The following is a 15,289-nucleotide window of genomic DNA, read 5'->3' on the forward strand; positions in this document are numbered from 1 at the left end:
TTGATTTGTTCTTTTTCTACTTTTTTTAGTTGCATGTTTAGTTCATTGATTTCCTCTTTCTCCAATTTATTAATGTAAGCATTTAGAGCTATAATATATCCCCTGAGAGTCGCTTTGAATGATTCCCATAGGTTTTGGTATGTTGTTTCATTATTATCATTATCTAGGATAAAATGATTAATTCTTTCTATAATTTGTTTTTTGGTCCACTCATTTTTTAAAATGAGGTTGTTCAGTTTCCAATTTGCTCTGGGTCCATATCTCCTTGGCCCAGCATTGCATATGAATTTATTGCATTGTGATTTGAGAAAGATGTATTCACTATTTCTGCCTTTCTGCAGTTGATCATTAGGTTTTTATGTCCTAGTACATGGTCAATTTTTGTATAAGTTCCATGTACTGCAGAGAAAAAGGTATATTCCTTTCTATCCCCATTCAGTTTCCTCCATAAGTCTACCATATCTAATTTTTCTAACAATCTATTTACCTCCCTAATTTCTTTCTTGTTTGTTTTATGGTTTGATTTATCTAGATCTGATAGCGGGAGGTTGAGGTCTCCTACTAGTAGAGTTTTCATGTCTATGTCTTCCTGTAATTCTTTCAGCTTCTCCTCTAAGAATTTGGGTGCTGTCCCACTGGGTGCATATATATTCAATATTGAAATGACTTTATTGTCTATGGTACCTTGTAGGAGGATAAAGTTTCCTTCTTTATCTCTTTTAATGCTATTTATTTTTGCTGCTGCTTTGTCTGAGATAAGGATTGCTACTCCTGCTTTTTTTACTTCAGCTGAAGCAAAATATATTTTGCTCCAACCTTTTACCTTTACTCTATATGTATCTCTCTGCTTCAAATGAGTTTCGTGTAAGCAGCATATTGTAGGATTCTGGTTTTTAATCCACTCTGCTATTTGCTTACCTTTTGTGGGAGAGTTCATCCCATTCACATTCAAGGCTATGATTACTAATTCTTTATTGCCCTCTGTGCTATCTTCCCTCTGTTTGTATTTTCCCCCTTCCCCCCTTTTATCCATATTCCCCAGTATTTTGTTTTTGAATACCACCCCCTTCTGTATGTCTGTCCTCCTATATCACACCCTCCCCTTTCTTTCCCCTTTCCCTTTTTCCCTTTTCCCTTCCCTTAGTTTTGTTATTTCCCCTTATTTCCCCCACTCCCCTTCCCTTTCTCCATCCCCCCTCCCCTTTTCCCCTTTTAATACTTGAAAGGTTAGATGTTTTATATGTTAACTGAGTATGTGTAGGTTGACTTTAAGCCAAGTCTGATGAGAAGAAGATTCAGGTGTTTCTCCTCTGCTCCCTTCTTCCCCTCTATTACCATAGGTTTTTTTGTACCTCTTAGTGTAATGAGGTTTGTCCCATTCAATCCTCTCCCTCCTCCCGTCTCTTTCCTGTCCCCCTTTTTAGGGAGGTAGTGTATTTTTTTAGATCATTCTATTTAGGTCATAGGAAATTCTGAGTATCTGTCCTTTCTAGTTCAGTATATTCTACTGGATAGAGTTAAAATTCCTGAGAGTTATTAGAATCTTTCTCCCAAGTGGGGTTAAAGCCAGTTACATCTCATTAGATGGCAGTCTCATGGATAGGTCCATCATTTCTGGCTAGGTGTATTCTCTCTGTTAAAGTTACATTTCTCAGGATTTATGGGAGTCTCCCCCCCCCCCCCACCATGCTGGAATATAGCCAGTTTCAACTTACTGGATTGCATTTTTTTCCTTTTACCTCCTCCCCCCCCTTTTTTTTTAACCTTTTCATGTGTCTCTTGAACCTCCTGTTTGATATACAAATTTTCTTTTTAGCTCTGGTCTTTTCATCAGAAATTTTTGGTACTCTTCAATTTCACTAAATGTCCATCTTTTTCCCTGGAAGAGAATGCTCAGCTTTGCAGGAAAGTAGATTCTTGGCTGCATTCCAAGCTCCCTTGCTCTTCAAAATATCTCGTTCCAGGCCCTTTGATCCCTTAAATTTGATGCAGCCAGGTCCTACGTGATCCTTACTGTGGCTCCTTGATATTTAAGTTGCTTCTTTCTGGCTGCTTGCAGGATTTTCTCTTTTATCTGATAGTTCTGCAGTTTGGCTACAACATTCCTTGGTGTTTTCATTTTAGGATCTTTTTCTGGTGGGGATCAATGTACTCTTTCAATAACTACTTTGCCCTCTGATTCCATGATATCAGGCAGTTTTCCATCACTAGATCCTGTAATATTAAGTCCAGGCTTTTTTTTCTCTTCAATGTTTTCAGGAAGTCCTATAATTTTCAGGTTGCCCCTCCTCAATCTGTTCTCCAGGTCAGTGGTTTTGTTGATGAGGTATTTTACATTTGCTTCTATTTTTTTCTGTTTTTTGATTTTGTTTAACTGACTCTTGCTGTCTCATGGAGTCATTAGTTTTTGTGGACTCTGTTCTTTTTTTGGGGGAGTTTTCTTCATTAACCTTTTGCAACTCCTTTTCCAATCGGTCAATTCTACTTTTGAAAGAGCCTTCCATTTGACCAAATGAGATTTTGAGAGAATTAATTTCTTTTTGCATTTGCTCATTTGAGGATCTGAGAGATTTATTCTCCTTTTGTGTTTGTCCAATTGTACTTTCTAAGGTTTTTTTTTTCTTGTTGCAAGGTATTAATTGTCTCTCCCAAATTTTTAAGCTCCTTCCTTATTTCTTCAGGGAAGTCTTTCTGTGCTGGAGACCAGATTGTATTCTCCTCAGAGGTTCCCGGCCTCTCTGAGTTAGGGTCCTTCCCTTCCAGGAATTTTTCTATGGATCCACCTTTCCGCTGACCCTTATTCATTTTGCTAAGACCTTGAGATGTGTGTGTGTGTGTGGGGGGGCTGGTTCACTGGGGCTTGGGATCGCTAAGAGCTTACTCCCTGAGTTCAGTTTCTCTGGCTGGCCAGTAAGAGGTGTTGGTTGCTTTCTCTGGAGTGTCTGTGACCTTGGCTGAGGCCTTCTCTCTTTGCTTGAAGGGAGGGGTTGGAGCTATTGAATCCTTTTGCCTTCAATCAATGGTGGGCTTTTCCCTGGCCTGAGGTCATTTCTCAGCTGGGCTGGTTCTTCTTTTCACACACCTGGGCCTGAGGCAGAAGTAGTTTGCATTTGTTTGTTTGGGAGGAGATCTGAGTTGTAATGGGACCAGAGGAGCACAGGTGTCCACAGCCCTCCTGCACCAGAACTCTTCCCCCAGCCCTGTCCCCAAGCTCCAGGGAGATAGAACCAACACCAGCGCCTCTGCTCCCCCAGGACCCAAGCCCTTGTTGTCCAGCCCCACTGCTGATCCAGCAGGTCCGGCTCTCAGGCCCTCAGACTCCCCGTTCCAATTCAGCTGTTAATCTCGCTGATCTGGCGCTGATCCTCCCTCTGAGCCCAGACTCACCCTCCTGAATTCAGCCAAAGCTGCTGCTGGAGGCAAATCCTGATGTAGATGTTCTTTCTCTTTGCTTTTCTTTCTGGGTTTTGTGGGTTGGATTTCTTTTAAGAGGTTTGTTTCATGTGATAGATGGGGAAGAGATCAGGAGACTTTAGAGCTGTGCCTGTCTTCTCTCTGCCATATTGGCCAGAAGTCTACTCCTTATTTCTTATACCACAGTAGTATTCCATTACATTCATACATCATAGCTTGTTCCATCATTGTCCAATTGATGGCCTTCCCTTCAATTTCCAAATTCCTATAAACATGTTTGTTCCTGTGGATTTTTTTCCTCTTTTTTATGATCTTTTTTGGAATACAGAACTAGCAGTGGTATTTTGAAGTTTTTCTTAAAATGATAGATAAAAATTATATAAAACTAAGAACAAACACTATTTTTAATGGGAATAAATTGGGAGCCACAAAAATAAGTTTGGAGAGTTTCCATGTAATTGAGTCATCTCTACTATGTTGGGCTTGGTCATCTTAACAATGAAGAACAAGGATGGAGATCCTCTAGTTAGTTTTTTTATGATTAGGCAAGTGAATTTACAATCTATAGTATTCAGTGGTGTTTAATATATAGAACTTAAAATCACTACCTCTATGATTCATATCAAACCAAATGATACTGATTTATATGATGTAGGGGTCCAACAGCCCCTTTTCTCATACTGTGTGATTAACTCTGAGTGCAGAATAAAAGCAAATTATTTTTCACTTTATTTTTCTTGGATTCTATAAACAATATGACTAATGTCAAAATGTTTTGCATAACTTCATATGTTAATGAGTATCTTATTCCTGGCTTCCTCACTGCATGGGAGTGGGAGTTTAGCATACTAAAAGAAAATTTTGTAATTTAGATTTTGAATTTAAAATTTGGGACTCAAAATTTAAAAAATATATATTTTTTAAAATGGACATATTTATGTCATAAAATGAATTTAGTAGGACTCCTCTTTTACTTATTTTTCAAACAATTTATATAGTGTTTGAATTTATTTCTTAGTTTATTTTTAATTATTTCTTTTTGTTTCCCATTTGATTTACAATAATTAATTTTGTTGTTTTATTGGGAATTTTAAGATGTTGGTTTTCTGTTTTTTTTTTAAATTGCACGTCTCATCAATTGATCTACTCTTTTTCTCTCTTATTTTGGTGTAAGTGTTTAAAGATACAATTCTCCATCTCCCCCAAGAAATGCTTTATTTCTTTCATAAATGTTAGTATATGTTTCATTGTTGTTAGCATCTTAAATGAAATTATTATTTTTGTTTAGTTCTTTGACTGTCATATTCTTTAGGATTATGTTATTCAGTTTCCAATTAATTTTTATTCTATGCTTCAAAGGCACTTAATTTTATTTAATTTTTATTTTACTATGATCAGAAAAATTAATTTAATATTTTTGCTTTCTGTAGTTGCTTACATATTTTTATTGATCAAATGATTAAAATGTCAATTTTTATGATGGTGCCATGACCAACATAGAATAGGAACACTCCTTTTTATTTCCATTCAATTCTCCAGAGAGAATATAAAATTGAAAAAAAATCTATTTATCTCCTTAACTTCTTCTTTGTTTATATTAGATTTATGTAGGCCTGAGAGGGATTAATTAAGATCCCACTTTCATAGTTTTTCTATTTCCTTCTGTAATTAATTTCAGTATTTCTTTATTCATTTAGATGACATGCCATTTGGCACATATATGTACAGTGCTGATATTAATCTCTGGCAACATTTATCCTTAGTTCTATTTTTGGTATTGCTTTGAGAGTATGTTTGCTACCCCAGCTTTTTTACTTCAGCTGAAGTAAATTTTGCTATAGTCACATTTTTTAACTCCCTGTGAATCTTTCTCTTTCAAGTGTCTTTTTTTAAAAAAAGAAATATTACTGGATTCTAATTTTGGAACCATTTTGCTACCCTTTTTATTTATAGTTTTTTAAATCACATTCTCATTCACAATCATAATTGTTTCCCCCCCCTCTATTCTATTCTCTTAAACTTTTCCCCTATTTCCTTTTTACCAGTCAGTTTAGCTTCTGGTTACTATCTCCCATAATCCAATCTTTTTCTTATCTTATCTCTTTGTTTCCCTCCTACTTCTTTTTTTTTTTTGGTTGTTTTTTAGAAGGCAAAGGGGTTAAGTGACTTGCCTAAGGTCATACAGCTAAATAATTATTAAGTGTCTGAAGTCAAATTTGAACTCAGATCCTCCTGACTCTAGGGCTGGTGCTCTATCCAGTGCACCACCTAGCTTCCCCCTCTCCCTTCTACTTTTTAAATGGATAAGATGAATTTCTGTAGCCAGTTGTTTGTATGTGTGTTCTTCCCCCCTTTAATCAGTTCAGAATGGATTTTTAAAATTTTTTTTCAGTGAGGGATATGGGTCCTGGATTCAAGGCAATCAGGATTAAATTATCTGCCAAGGTCACACACCTATTCAAGTGTCTGAGGTGGGATTCAAACCCATATACCTGACTTTTTTAGTTGTCCTGATTCATATTTGACTACTGGACCCAGATAGCTCTGAAGGAGAACGTGAAGCTGGTGAATTAGCACAGCACCTCTTCACTCAGAATTAAATTCATGTGCTTGTGATTGCATCACTTCCCTGTTGTTATGTTCTTCTTCAAGAATGAAGGACAAACATTATCAAGAAGTTCAGATAGACTGAAGTTCAATTGTCTTCCACTCCCACCAAAGCTCCTTTCATTATAGAAAGTCTTCCTTGTATTGCCTAATTATTTAAGATAATTTTCCTTATTCTTCTTCTTTCCATGTCTCCTAGTGTATTTCTCCCTCTTCCCTTTCATTTGTCTTTTGAGACAATTCAAACTAGAATCACTCTTAGGCTTTCTGTCTAATTAAACTTCTCTAAGACCCCTGGTGATGATAAAGCTCTGAGGAATTGCATGTATCATCTCCCCATATAATAATGTAAATGATTTAAACTTGACTAGTACCTTGAGATTTCTTTTAGATATTTAACTTGAGTTATGTGTTTGAATATCACATTTTCTGCTCATCTGAACTTTTTCTCAGTAATCTTAAAAGTCCTTTATTTCATTAAAGATCTATCTTTTTTTCCCTGTAGGTTTATACTCACTTTTGCTTTGTAGATTATTCATAGTTGTAATCAAAGATCCTTTTATCTTTAAAAATGTGATACTCCAAGCTCATCACTTCTTTAGAATTGTAACTACTAAATCTTATTTCTCCATGGTTCTATAGTACTTGAATTCATTTTGTCCTGGATGATTGAAGTTACTTTTTCCTTGACCTGGGAGTTTTGGATTTTGATTACACTATTCCTTGGAGTTTTTAACTGGAGATTTCTTTGGGAAGGGTTGGGTTGATTCTTTAAATACAATATCTAGGCTCTTTTGTGTTCATGGCTTTTAGGTAGTACAGTTGGCTCAACCATTCCTCAACTGATAGATAGCCACTCAATTTTATCTGTCTGTCTATCTATCTATCTATCTATCTATCTATCTATCTATCTATCTATCTATCTATCTATCCATTCATTTATTTATCTATTTACTTATTTATTTAGTTAGTTATTGATTGTTTGATTGATTGATTGATTTTGCTACCAAGAGTGTTGCTAGAAATATTTTTGTACAAGCAGGTCCTTCCCCAACCCCTTTAAAAATGTCTTGAGATAAAGACCTAGTCCTAGTATTATTGGATCAAAGGGGGTTGAAATAAAGTTCACAGTTCCACTAACAGTGCATTTGTGACTCAATTTTTTTAGATCTTCTCCAACAATTCCCATTTTCCTTTTCTATCATATTATTCCATTCTTATAGATGTGAGGTGATATCTCAGAGTTCTTTTAATTTATATTTCTCTAATCAAAAGTTTAAAGCATTTTTCAATATGGCCATATGTTGCTTTGATTTCTTTAACTGAAAAATTTCCTATTAATTTCCTTTGATTATTTATCAACTGGGAATGAGTTGTTTTCTTACAAATTTGGCTCAGTTCTCTATGTATTTTAGAAAAACTTACTGTAAGAATTATTACCCAGATTTCTGCTTTTCTTCTAATCTTGGTTGCACTGGTTTTAAATTTAATATAATCAAAATTATTCATATTATTCCACTGATTTATAACTCTATTACTTTTTGATGATTGCCACTTTATTTATTACACTTGGTCTTGTAAAAATAACTCCCCCCCTTCTCCCACAAAGACATAGAAACCCTATGAAAAATAAAGTGAGAGAAAAAGAAAAAAAATTTATTTCAGCCTGTGTTCAGATAATATTGTTCTGTTTCTGAGGTGGTTCACATTCTTTATCATAAGTCCATCAGAGGAATTGCTTCAATATTTTTTCCCACAGTTATTGCTAACTGTATTTCCCTCCATCTTATTCTACTCTCTCTCTCTTTCTCTCCTTTCACTTTGCCCCTCTTCAAAAGTGTGTTGTGGGACAACCAAGTGGTACAGTGGACAGAGCATGGCCCTGGAACCAGGAGAACCTGAACCCAAATCTGGCCTCAGACAGCCAACAATCACCTATCACTGTGACCCTGGGCAAACCACCCAACCCTACTGCTTTGCAAAAAAAAGCATGTTATATTTGACTACCCTCTCCCAGGATCTTTCTTCACCTCTGTCACTTATACTACCCCACCCCTTCCATTGTCCCCTTTCTCCAATCCCATTCCTCTCTTTTTTTCCCTTAAGGTTATCTTATAGAAATCTATCTTGATTTCTATACCCCCTCCACTCCATTAAAAATTTTTTTCTTGACTCTTTTATATGAAATATCCTAGCCCATTCTACCTCTCCATTCCCTTTCTCCCAGTATATTTCTTTTTTCATCCAATGAATCCATTTTTAAAATATATAATACTTTTATTTTCAGTTCTCTTCTGTTCCTTATCTATAAATGCTCCTTCTGACTGCTCTAATGAATGAGTGTTCCTAGGAGTTATCAGTATCATCTTCCCATGCAGGAATATCATTCAACATCATTAAATCAACATAATTTGCCCTTCCCATCCACTCTCTCTATGCTTCACCTGAGTCCTGTACTTGGAGTTCAAACTTACTGTTCAATTCTGGTTGTTTCAATAGGTAAGTTTGAAAGTCCCCTATTTCATTGATTGTCCATCTTTTCCCCTGAAAGAAGTTATGTTTTGATGGGTAGTTGATTTTTGGTTGTAATCCAGGCTCTTTTGCCTTCCAGAATACTATATTTCAAGCCCTTTGAGCCCTTAATGTAGACACTGCTAAGTCCTGTGCAATCTTGACTGTAATGACATGATATTTGAATTATTTCTTTCTGCTATGGCAATAGAAGCCCCCAAACTGTAGCCAGGGTCTGAATATAGACAAAGCAACAGAGTCCTGTCCCAGGGATAGCAGAGAGAACTTGACTGTCTCCTCTGACCACCTTACTATCAGAAGGTTGAGCACTCTGGAAGCAGCTGCCAGGTGGCTCCCTGTTGGAAGGTTCTATGGGCCTGTTTCCATTCAGAGGTCAGATTTACACTGGACTTTGCATTTTCTCTGGCAGTTTCCCACTTACCTTCCTAGTTGTGTTTAGTAATCCCTTGGTTGGGAGATGTGAAAACTGCTCTTACTGCCAAGAACTCTGGGGCTGCTATGGACATAGATGTCCTGCTGGTTGTTCCTGGAAGGCTGGAACTGCAAGGGTGACTACAGCTAGAGCTGCGCTTAGGATTTTTCCAACCCTAATCCTGGTTGAATGATCCTTTCCCATTGATCTACCAAGTTGTCTTGGGCTGAAAAATTGTTTCACTCACTTTTTCTGTGGGTTCTGCCACTCTAAAATTTGGGTAGAGTCATAGTTTTATGACATTTAGTGTTTTCTGGCAAAGAGTTTCTCGGAATTCCTGTATTCATGCTGCCATCTTGACTCCACCCCTTGATTACCACTTTACAATATATTTTGAGATCTGGTATGGCTAATCCACCTCAAAGTAAATGACTTCACCACCACCACAACCTCTATCAATGAATTATCTGTTTTATTTTTTTCCCCTTAAAAGTATTTCTTGGTTTTTATTTATTAGTTTAACGATCTTCTTACTTTTTTTTTTTTTAGGATTTTGCAAGGCAAATGGGATTAAGTGGTTTGCTCAAGGCCACACAGCTAGGTAATTATTAAGTGTCTGAAGACAGGATTTGAACCCAGGTACTCCTGACTCCAGGGCCGGTGCTTTATCCACTGCACCACTAGCTGCCCCATAATCTTCTTACTTTCAACTTTATTAATTTCTCCTTTGATTTGCAGCATTTCCAACCTGGTATTAGTTGAGCATTTTTAAATTTTTTCCTTGTGCTTTTTATTTACTTACATGCCCAATTCATTGATCTGCTCAGTCTCAACTTCATTGATGTAAGGGATGTAGGGATATAAATTTTCCTCTAAGTATTGCTTAGGCTGTATCCCATAAATTTTGTAATGTTGTCTCATTGCTGTCATCTTCTTTAATGCAATTAGTGATTATTTCTATAAGTTATTCTTTGTCTCATTCATTCCTCAGGATTATATTATTTACTTTTCCATTAATTTTAATCTGTTTCCATGGCTCTTTTTTGAATATAATTTTTATTGCATTATGATTTTAAAATAATGTATTTCATATTTTTACTTTTCTGTATTTAGCTATGAAATTTTTATGCCTTAATACATGGCCAGTTTTTGTGAAGGTTCCATGACCATGACCTGTTTAAATAAAAAGGAATATTACTTTCTAATCCTATTCAAATTTCTCGAGATGTCTATTCTATCTAATTTTCTAAGATTCTATTCATCTCCTTAACTTCTCTCTTCATTAAATTTTGCTCAGATTTTTCTAGTCCTGAGAGGGGAAAGTATTTGAGAATTTTCTGTAAAGAAATAATAAATAAATTCATCAGAGTAAAGTAAAATAGGAAATAAGAAGATAGTCCACCACAGAACCTTTGAGAACATCCATATTTAAGAGACTCCAAGTAGATAAATATCTAGCAAGGAATACTTATAAATAATGGTCAAACATATAGGAAAACTGGAAAAGAACAGTCATTAAAACCTACAGAGGGGGAAGAGGTGATTAAAAGTTTTAAGGCTCTCATGAGGTCAAAGGTATATTTAATTGCTCTGTGTTTAGTTCAGCTGACTTGGAGGGAAAAAACATGGGAAATTAGTGCAAGGAAATAAGAATGAGTTAATTGGATTTGGTGATTAAGAGATCATTATAACTTTGGAAAGAGAAATTTCAGGTGAATAATGAGGTCAATAGTCAGATTTCTGGTTGGTCTGGCTGTTGTCTTTTTTCCTTAAAGAGGATCAAAATGACATCAGTATGTAAGAGTTGACTTACAGTGTCTCCAACTGATTAGAGTTGGAGATTGATTAGACCAACATTACTTCAGAAGGTTCTACCATAAATCAGGCATAACTAATTTATATGAATATTTGGAGTGAATTTTATAAATTTGCATAGCTTATGTTTCTTTTGAGCTATTGCAATTCTGCTTTGCTCAGAGAGCACAATGATTTCTTTGATGTGGGCATGCCATGCTAGGTAGTCCTTTGCCAACATCTCCCCTGTCATACAATTGAATCCAAAATTCTTCAGAGAGACCTTCAGATTATCATTGTATCACTTCTTCTGACCACCATGTGAGTGCCTTCCTTGCATGAGTTCTCTATAAAATAGTCCTTTAGACAAGTAAATATATGGCAATTGAATAATGTATCCAGTTTGACAATTTGGCTTGAGAAAGGAATTCACTGTCCAATACCTTATCCTGCCTGAAGATCTTTAGAATCTTCCTAAGACAATTCAGATGGAAGTAATTCAACTTCCTGGCATGGCTCTGGTAAACTGTTCAAGTTTCTCAGGCATACAGCAATGAAATAAGCAGTGGTCTACAGAGCCATTATGTTGACCCCGTTGTATAAACCAGATTACAAAGAATTTAGAAGAGGAGAGAAAAAATAACTAAAGGAAACAATTATAGGCTACCTTCTGAAAGAGTTTAGCCAAGAAAGGGAAGAGATATAATAAATACCAGAGATGAATGAAGTAAAAGTATTTTCTTTTCTTTTTGAAAATGGGGGGGGGGGAAGAAAATGGGGAGTCATGGCAATTTTTCTAGATAATAGACAAACATCTAGTAGACAGAGAGGAACTTAAGATAAGTGAATGGTGTAAAATCTTCTGGAGAAGACAGGAAGGAATAAGATCATGTGCATTTAAAAATGAGGTGGAGGATCAGTCTTCATGTGAAACAGGGTTAAAAGAAAGAGACAGTGGTTCAAGGTATTCGAGTAATGTGAGATGAGAAAGATGCTAGAAAATTGAATGACCTTAAATTTTTCAACAAAATATGAGGCAAACTGTTTGGCTGAGAGCATATGGATATGGATATGGGATGTTTGAAGAAGGATGAAAAGATTAGAAAAATTGCTGTGGTGGGTAGAATAATCAATTTTTTTAGGAAGATGAAAAAAAATTTTTTTTAGGTTTTTGCAAGGCAAATGGGGTTAAGTGGCTTGCCCAAGGCCACACAGCTAGGTAATTATTAAGCATCTGAGACCGGATTTGAACCCAGGTACTCCTGACTCCAAGGCCGGTGCTTTATCCACTACACCACCTAGCTGCCCCCAAATTTTCTTTTTGCAGTGAGGGCATAGTTGATATTATTTAACATATTTTGTAGCAGACACAGTCATTAGAGCTTCAGTATTTTCTTGAGTTATGTTTAGTGGTATATCAATAGGGGTGAATACAATGGTTGGTGGGAGTGAGTGCCAAGGATGAGATTTGGAAGACAAGATTGCTGATAGTATATGGAGTCAATAGATGTTAGAAGACAGTTGGTTCATCAAGAAGTCAAGATGTGATAGGGCTGAGAGTAAAATCAAAACATGGGAGAAAACCTAAGGTTAGAGGTTTTGCTGTCATGATGAGAATGAAGAATAGGATTAGGGGTTATTAGTAAAGAGATAGGTGGAGTGAAAATAAATTGTGATTAGATAAAAGAATTTCAAAATGAAACACTGTTGGGTAATGGAAAGGTCAAGAGGATAATTGCTTTGTGTATCTTTCAGGCGGCATGGAGCAATCATGGGAAATAAGTAAGTTCAAGGAAATGAAAATTTCTGGTCTATGAGGGTATCTAATTATGAAAGCAAGTCTTGTGGGGTAGTAAAATACTAAATGAACAATGAACACACTGAAGAGTATCTTGGATGTTGGTAGATAACAGTTATTAAAAACTCAGTCTTAGAAAGGCAAAATGAGACACGTCCTCACATTCACACAAATCTGTGGTATAGATGAATTAGACTGATTTACAAGTTAATTATAAGAAGCTGTCAGTTCTCATTCTAGATAAATCATTTACCAAGATAAAAAAATAGTAACTTACAAACTTTTTTCTTGACATATCCAGATATATACAAACCTCAGAGTTAAGTAGAGAAAGGAAACTAATGATGTTTATTGATGTAACAATATTGACTAAAGTTTTTTCAGAATGTATTGCAATACATTAATAATTGTTCATGATCACCATTTTGGACTTGTACTAGGAATATACATAAAAATTAGAAAGATTAAAATATAGCAATTATATATTAAATGGCTTTTATTTTGAAACTATCACAAATTTTTTATCATAGTTATGTGCTGCCATTATGTAACTTAGAAGATAAATCCCAGGGTGCAGCTTTAAGTGATCCCTAGGTAAAAAAACTCTCCTAAATTTACACAGCTAGTTAGTGACTATCAGAAACTATGTTACTAAAAGGATTTTGTAAAAGTCTTAGCTAATCTAGTCAATTATGAAAGCAATAGATCTTTTTATTTGTCTTAATAAGGAAAAACCTTAGGAGGGGGAAAAGAATAGATATTGTATTAGATATTATTCTCTCAATCTCGAAGACAAGCTGATGCAAATACAAAAGTTAAGAGAAACATTAAATGGGAAATATGAACAATCAAAAGTAATTAAATGAGGTAAACTTGTTTTTATTCTTATATAAGGCAATGTTTTGTGAGACCTCAGAGAATTCCTCATCGGGGATCACAGAGGAAGTTTAATTAGCTAAAAAAAAGGAGTGTATTAAGTTTTAGTAAATCTCAAAAGAAGAGGGGAAGAGGAACACTAGGAGATCAGGTGGGCAGAAAAGGACCAATAGGGGAAATTATCTCACATAAATATAGTAGGCAAGTAGAAATATATAGAAAAAGAAAGGGAGAGTGGAAAGTTGTGGGTGACTCTTAAGCTACAGTCTCATCTGAACTTGTCAAAACAATAAAGAAAACACATACACACACACATTTGGGTTCAGAAATATATCTTTTCCGACAGTGAAATAAGAGGAAAGGATAAAATATCACTAATGAACATTAATTTAAAAATTTTAAACATAGTCCTAGCAAAAGACTGCAGCAACAGAAAACAAAACAAAAACCCCAAACACTATATCAAATTTAATTTATTGAAGGCAGACAAGATGATTCAATATTAGGAATTATAATTTCATTTATATAAAACTATAACACCTTTGATTGATTATACCAGATGTGGATGTTGCATCTGTTGTTATAATTGAGGCACAAAGTTTCTAGCATTATCAATCTTTTAGTAAATTGTGAATTCACCAATAAAGTCTCTGCTTCCTAAACAAAAATCTTGAAAGTAAGGAAATGGCTTTTTTTTTTTAGTTTTGGGGAGTACAGAACAAAGATCAGGACTTTGTAGCTGGGGAACAAGTTATGATTGATTAAAAGAGCTCAGGAATGGTGAAATCAATAATATTGATTACAGAGTTGAGGCATGGTGGATGATATGATTGCTCAGAAACTGGAAATTAAGGGCTAGCAATATCCCCCTCTTTTCCTCTGGTGACTAAGAACTGTGCATTGTTTGCAAGGTTACAGATAGTGGACCACATTGGATAAACAAACCAAGGATTTTTTTTTTTTTTGGTATTTCAGTTTTTCTAATTATATGTAAAGATATTTTTCAACATTCATTTTTGTAAGTTTTTGAGTTGTATATTTTTTCCTCCCTCTGTTTCCTCTCCCTCCTCAAAAAAGCAAGTAATCTAATATGGATTATACATGTAAGATCAGATTAAACATATTTTCATATTAGTCATTTTGTTAAAGAAGAATCAGAACAAAAAGTAAAACCAGGAGAAAGAAAAAATTTAAATAGTGAAAATAGTATGTTTATATCTGTATATAGACTCTATAGTTCTTTCTCTAGATATGGATGACATTTTCCATCACTGCTCCTTTATAATTGTCTTTGATCACTATATTGTTGAGCAAAACTATGTTTATCATAGTCATATCACACATTGTTGTTAAGGTGTATAGTATTCTCTTGGTTCTACTAACTTCACTCAGCATCAGTTCATGTAAGTCTTTCCAGGTTTTTGTGAAATCTGTCTGCTTAAGATTTCTTTCAGAACAGTATTTTTCACCAGATTTACATACCACAACTTATTTAGTCATACCTCAGTTGATGGGCATTCCTTCAATTTCCACCTTGACACTGCAAAAAGAACTGCTGTAATATTTTTGTACATATGTTCCTTTTTCCTTTTTTTATGCTCTCTTTGTGATACAGACCTCCTAGTGGTATTGCTAGATCAAAGGATATGCCCAGTTTTTTTTTTTTAACGCCTTGGGCACAGTTCCAAATGACTTTCAAGAATGGTTGGATCAGTTCATAATTCCATCATTGCATTAGTGTCCCAATTTTTCCACATCTCCTCCAACATTTATCATTTTCCTCTTCTGTCATAATAGCCAGTCTGATAGGTGTGAGCCAGACATTCTTGAAGGATAGTTCAGTGGTGTAGAGATAC

This window comes from Macrotis lagotis, chromosome 2, assembly GCF_037893015.1.
Source record: "Macrotis lagotis isolate mMagLag1 chromosome 2, bilby.v1.9.chrom.fasta, whole genome shotgun sequence".
NCBI classification, from domain to species: Eukaryota; Metazoa; Chordata; class Mammalia; order Peramelemorphia; family Peramelidae; genus Macrotis; species Macrotis lagotis.